The following is a 6,000-nucleotide window of genomic DNA, read 5'->3' as shown; positions in this document are numbered from 1 at the left end:
GTCGTGCGCCCTAATGTACCCTGTGGCTGGCTGGTCCACCGGTCTTTGTCATGGTACCAGAGTGGGAGAGAGAGAGAGACAATGGTCAATGGTGACTTCTGGTCTCTTTGTTTTCCTCCTCCTGGCCCCCAGTGGCCCTGGAGGTCATAAGCTGTGAACGCAGGTCGTACGCGGGACCACATCACGAGTCCTCCGCTGGGACTCTACAGCTGGAACTGAAGGACACAGGGTGATGAATGGGCTGCGGTGTCCATCAGGAGCAGGGAGAACAAGAGAGAGGGAATACAAAGAGGGATAGAGAGAGAGAGAGTGAGAGAGGAGAGAGAAGAAGAGAGAGAGAGAGAGAGAGAGAGAGAGAGAGAGAGAGAGAGAGAGAGAGAGAGAGAGAGAGAGAGCGAGAGAGCGAGAGAGCGAGAAAGCGAGAGTGAGTTCCCCCGGACCAAGTTTTACTCGTGTTAGAATAATGAACGCAACAGGCTATATACTGCTTCAATTTACAGTGTCTTTACAGGTCCCGTTGAAAAAAGGGGGGAGGCTGGGTATACCAGCGAGAGAGAAAATGAGAGTCATAGACAGCTAGAGAGAGAGCGAGAGAGAGAGAGGAAAATTAGTTGAGAGTAATGTGTATAAAAAGGTGGAATATCCGCACAGTGCAGTGCGCGGACATTCAACCTTTATTTTCATAGTGTCTCACCTTTTGTCCTGCACCTGCATCTTGGATGTGCACATAACTAGCCTACCTAGAGTAATGTGTAAAGTATAAAGTGAGTGGAGTGTGTGTGTGTGTGTGTGTGTGTGTGTGTGTGTGTGTGTGTGTGTGTGTGTGTGTGTGTGTGTGTGTGTGTGTGTGTGTGTGTGTGTGTGTGTGTATGTGTGTGTGCCAGCATGTGTGTGCATCTGTGTATGTGTGTGCACACACTGGGAGAGTGGTTGCATGAGTCAGTCCTAGGTCCCATGTGAAATGGAAACAATTTGGATTTTTTGAGATATTGTGAAAATGTGAGTGCTTAACTAGAAAGAGTAATGCATAATTTGACTCCATTTCATTTATAAATAATCTGCTGTAGTCTGGGGCTATGTGTGTAGATCACTGCAGTGTGTGTGTGTGCATGTGTGTGTGTGTTCGCAATGTGTTAACACATTTATTCTTCCCATGCTGTGTGAATAGTCAGCCATTCATGCCATTTTTCACAAAAACTCTAAATGCTTTTGTTTTATTCTAAATATTTATCAACATTTCTCTCATCCCTCAAGTATAAGTATACAAATATGCAATGTCCCAACCTCTCAATTCACCCCAAAACCACCACAGTACTGCTGCTAAGGCAGAATTCTGTGGTCTTTTTTGCATCCTGCATTACTATATCAGGCCTTGGATAGGAAGGCTCCTGGACACAAGGTGGCTTGCAATCCCCCAGCAACACCTGGTGGAGTCTAGTGAAGAAGCCATTGCGATAGAGGGAGAGCCATGCAGATTGGACTCAATGGCATTTGTCTTAAAACACACACATACACACACACACGCACGCACCCGCACCTGCACCCACGCGCACACACACACACACACACACACACACACACACACACACACACACACACACACACACACACACACACACACACACACACACACACACACACACACACACACACACACATCCAGACAACAGACTTTTAACCAGCGGGGGTCAGGGCGCAAACAGAGGGGGTCATCTTATTCTCATGCACCATTAAGCATATTACTTAATGTAAGGAAGTATCAAGTCCCTTCAGGGCCAGTCCCGGTGACACACATGACTAACGGCGGCGTGCACTCCATTGTGCAACCACAATAGCTGACTCACAAGGAAAAAATCAGCATCAGGAGGATCATTACCGTCCGTGCCAGAACCATCCAAGACAAGCATAAGGCCCCTATAGAGCAGTGTTTCCCAACCTTTTGTGTCTTGTGTACCCCCTAAACATTTTCGTTGTGCCATGAGTACCCTCCAAGTCAGGTTCTATATCGCTTTCTCTATCCCAATGTAACTAAGTACCATACATTTGTTACAATTTAATTTTTCCACGTACCCCCTGCAGTGTGCTCGCGTACCCCTAGTGGTACACGTACCCCTGGTTGGGAATCACTGCTATAGAGGACTCTGCGTGATGGGAGTGAGGATAATTGCTTTAAGGCATGCTTTCACACTTGATAATCTTTGTTAATGGAGGCCTCCTTAATGTTACACGTCGGCCTAAGTGATTGACCCTGCAGGGCAATAACGGAACATTAAAAAGAGGTGAGGTATATAATGCTGGTGGTACCTCTAATGGTGTAACACACACACACACACACACACACACACACACACACACACACACACACACACACACACACACACACACACACACTGTATAGGTGGGAATATGGAGCAAGTACAAGGAGCACGAATATGGCCAATGCCTTGCCTACGGACAGGACTTAAGGAAGTTGTCCTTGATCCATTCTCAGTAATTATTTTAGCCTCTGATGGCTCCGTAAAGGTGGCAGAGAGTTAATGTCTTGTCAGGGTTCCCACTCTTTTTCAAAAATCATTTTCCAGGATATTTCCAGGACATTTCCAGGACTATTTTTGGATAATTCAGGACGGATATTTCATCTGTCGGACCCACAATTTGGACATACACAGCGACACACAATGCATTTTAGAGACAATGTGACTTTAAGGTTGAAATGAGTTGCAATGAATGAGTACAGTGTGTTAGGGAAGAGGGTACGTCCAAAGACGTCATAAGAGCATAGTGTATGGCATGGCCGCAAGGGGAGTCACTTTCTTCTTCTGCAGTTAGTACTAAGGAGACTAGTGATAGGAGGGATTACATTAAACACTGACAACTGGATCTCCTCTCTTGACCAATTTTGCGAAGTTACAGAGTTCAGATTTTATCCATTATGACCACTGACCATGAGCACAGTGTCTTTAAGCAATGTCCTCGGACTACACCTAACCAATGCATTTTCCATTGAGTGATACTTCTTATCCAATGTACGTTATTTGCTTAGTACTGGCGGCAAGGTAAAATGCAAAGCCACTACCGCCAGGGCTGGAGTGTGGAACAGGTCATAGGACATAGTGAATTTGTGTCAGCTGTAATTAAGGCTGAATGACAGCTGTAATTTAACCACAAACTGAACATTGACGACAGGACATCCTATTTTGACCGGGCCGGAACTAGCAGCAGCTCCTCGCACCCACAATGCAATTCAAATTGCGGAGTTTCCAGTGTCACAATTTGTATCGATCATGGCCTTGCATCCACTGCGCATGGTGTCCCCGGGCTACGCCCCCATACTACACCGTGGCCAATGCAATTTCCTGCGAATAAGCATTCTTATCCATTCTATGTTCTTTGTCCAAAGGTATTGACCTGGGTTGCGGTTGAAGATCACCAGCTGTCCCGCTAGTAGGAATCTGCTGGAGCTTGGCGACCACACCCCTATGTCAAATTTCGCAAGCCCAGCACGTGCAGCCTCTGTTCAATTGAAATGCTTTCTGATCCACAAAACATTTATTCGGAATTAAATGAAAGTGCAATGTAAACTCACATTAATGTCACATTATCTCAGAAAATAATACCTTGATAGTCTCTCTCTTATCGCAAAAAATAGTGTTCTTGGATTTAAATGCATTCTCCACAAGACTTGACTTTTTTGCTCACCAACCATTGTGGCCAGTGGTTTCTGTCGTTCTGCAAGCCAGTTTTGTTGCCAGTTTCTTTTTTTCTGGAATATTCTTGCATACAAACAATTGATGCGACTACTGTGATTTGTCACACCAAAGATCAAACTAGATTTCAAAGTGGCTAGTGAGACTGAAAGCTCTGATCTCCAAAAAAGATAGCAGTAAAATTTTTTGGAAGGAAGTGCTAGCACTGCCTATTTGTAGGCCTATTATGACCGTAAGCAGGTTTTCGAGAGATATATAACGCCATGATATCAGCTAGCGACTTTTCAGCAAGCCAACTGGCGACTTCTAGCGACTTTTGACAACACAGAGCCAAAGAATATTACTGTGTATAAGTGCAATCAAAGATGGCAACCTGACCAAACTGTGTGTGTGTGGACAATAATGTATTCAATAGGTGGATATAAATTGAATCATCATGTCTAGACTCGGAGAAGAGTAAAAATTATACCACAAACAAAATCGGGAAAAAATTGAAGGGAAAAAAATCCAGGACAAATATTTTTTTCCAGGACATTTGGTGAATTTCAAGGACTTGAAAACAGATCTCTAAATTTCCAGGTTTTCCAGGTTTTCCAGGACGTGTGGGAACCCTGCTTGTGTCATTCCTGGTAGTGTGATGGTAATGTTCGTCTACAGTGCACAGTGCTGAGGTATGCAGGGGTTATGCTCGGTTGCACTGACACACAGGTCACGTGTTAACAAGGTCTGCAGTTCTCAGAGGTCCTCTGATGAGAAAAAAATGGGGATTTTAATTATCTCCTTGTTTCTCTCAGACAAACAATCTGCAATTGAATGGAAGGTGCCCTTGGGCTGGGCTTGGGGTGCTGAGATGTTATGTGGACCAAATTTTCCTCTGTGAAAACAAAGAAGCAAAAACTAAGTAAGAGGTGAAAATCGGGCTGTGAAATTAACTTAAATGTAAATTGTTTACAGTGTTTAGACTGTTTAGCTGTTGTCCCACAGCATAATATTTTTAGTTTACGATGCAAATGCTGTAAATAAATTATTAGTTTACCAAGCTGTCAAGGCTCACATCATCTCTTGAGATATTTTTGCTGTTTCTGAGATAAATCCTCCAGACATTTCATTACTGATTTGCTTGAAATGAATTTGCACTTTCCCCCCAAGAAAGTGGAACATATTTAATTTCCCCATCATCCTCAGAGACTTTCATTATTGTTGCTGGATTTCTGACACTTTGTTAAGCCCCAAGTAAAAGTTTGCTTCAGTGCATCCTAATCAGTCCTCTTCATGTTCAGTTGTGGACTTGCTCAAACTTTTGCTTTTGCTGCGAGTATTTAGAGTATGAAGAACAAGAAGGTGCCATCTATGCAGAGATGATGTGATGTGCTAGACTCTTCATCCATGGCTCATGCCATTGCCCATTGACTCATGTACTCTCTTGAGCAGCACTCTTGACCCCATCCTGCATTTATAAAATGCAAAAAAGGAAAGGGAAAAACAACAGAAAGCAGAGGAAGAGATGTTACACTGTGTGGTGGGGCGGTATGTAATGACTGGGTTTTTGGCTTGTTGCGTATCCAACAGGCAGTGCCGGATTAATGCACAGGCACAGGTATGGCTGCAGCCTAGGGGCCCCCACCAGCCAGGGGGCCCCTTATTGGCCAAAAGTGAAAAATTGCAGAACTGCGACAAGATGCAATATTGAAAAACTCATCTGTCTTGTTGAGTACAGTTGGTAAGCACATTATCCTTAATTCCTAGCTCATAATTATGACACTGTCTATGTACATTTGTTGCAAAATCTATCCTCCACAGCAACCTGTAGCCTAGGGGCCCCAGGCCATCTTAATCTGGCCCTGCCAACGGGGATGTCCAGAGGGGGATCTCTCTCCTCGACTGCTTTCTTCTCGGTCCAAATTTTGGCGCAGCATTACCCTTCAGTGGAGAACCCCGGTGTCAGAGATTGACTGTGTCAACTCTGCTGTGGGCACGCGGTAGCCTCTCATCGCCACCACACCGTTTTTTATCTCTGCCTCCGTGGATAGCAGATTGCAACTTTGTTTATTTACCTACAGTATGGGTCAAGCCCATATCTTTTGTTTGAGGCTTTTTTCAGAAGTCAGAGATTGAAGCGAGCACAAAGCGAGAACAAAATGGAATGTAAACACGCGCACACACACACATGACACACACACACATCACACACGCACACGCACACACACACACACAAACAAACACTTGGGTATGAGCGAGCTAATGTACAGCTGTGATGGTAGCTTTCATGGGGTTCACATAAGAAAAATTATAT

Source organism: Engraulis encrasicolus, chromosome 3 (genome assembly GCF_034702125.1).
Source record: "Engraulis encrasicolus isolate BLACKSEA-1 chromosome 3, IST_EnEncr_1.0, whole genome shotgun sequence".
In the NCBI taxonomy this organism is placed as follows: domain Eukaryota; kingdom Metazoa; phylum Chordata; class Actinopteri; order Clupeiformes; family Engraulidae; genus Engraulis; species Engraulis encrasicolus.
The sequence above is the reverse complement of the archived record's forward strand: the minus strand, read 5'-3'. Positions refer to the sequence as shown.